The 337-nt window shown below is 33.5% G+C and overlaps 1 protein-coding gene across 3 annotated transcripts in view; it reads right to left on the reverse strand.

The window, feature by feature from the left end:
- LOC107674315 (host cell factor 1-like) overlaps positions 1 to 337 on the reverse strand; it is a 40878-nt gene that overhangs the window by 2359 nt on the left and 38182 nt on the right. The gene's annotated exons all lie outside the window — the stretch shown is intronic.

Here is a 337-nt window from a genome sequence, read left to right on the forward strand (position 1 = left end):
TCAGGAATGAAGCAAGTGACTGTCTTTATGAATGGGTAATCATGAATCACTGACTCACTAGATTCGTTTAAAAACGCCCGTTCATTCATAAACGAAACGCAGCTGTGTTTGAATGGAGATGCACAGCGGCTCCGCTGTGTCTGTTTTAAACTATTTTTGACGATGAAATAGAGCAAAATCAGACAATAGTGTTATAGTCAGACAATGTAAGTCACTTAATATTAACTTCTTGTTTATTTAATTTTATTGTATTAAATCATTATCACATTTACAAACTCCTTTAAAAATCATTAAAAGCTGTCACTCATCTTAGCTCATCGCGATCTCACATTTATAA

Source organism: Sinocyclocheilus anshuiensis, unplaced genomic scaffold (assembly GCF_001515605.1).
Source record: "Sinocyclocheilus anshuiensis isolate Anshui unplaced genomic scaffold, SAMN03320099.WGS_v1.1 scaffold188, whole genome shotgun sequence".
Taxonomy (NCBI): Eukaryota; Metazoa; Chordata; class Actinopteri; order Cypriniformes; family Cyprinidae; genus Sinocyclocheilus; species Sinocyclocheilus anshuiensis.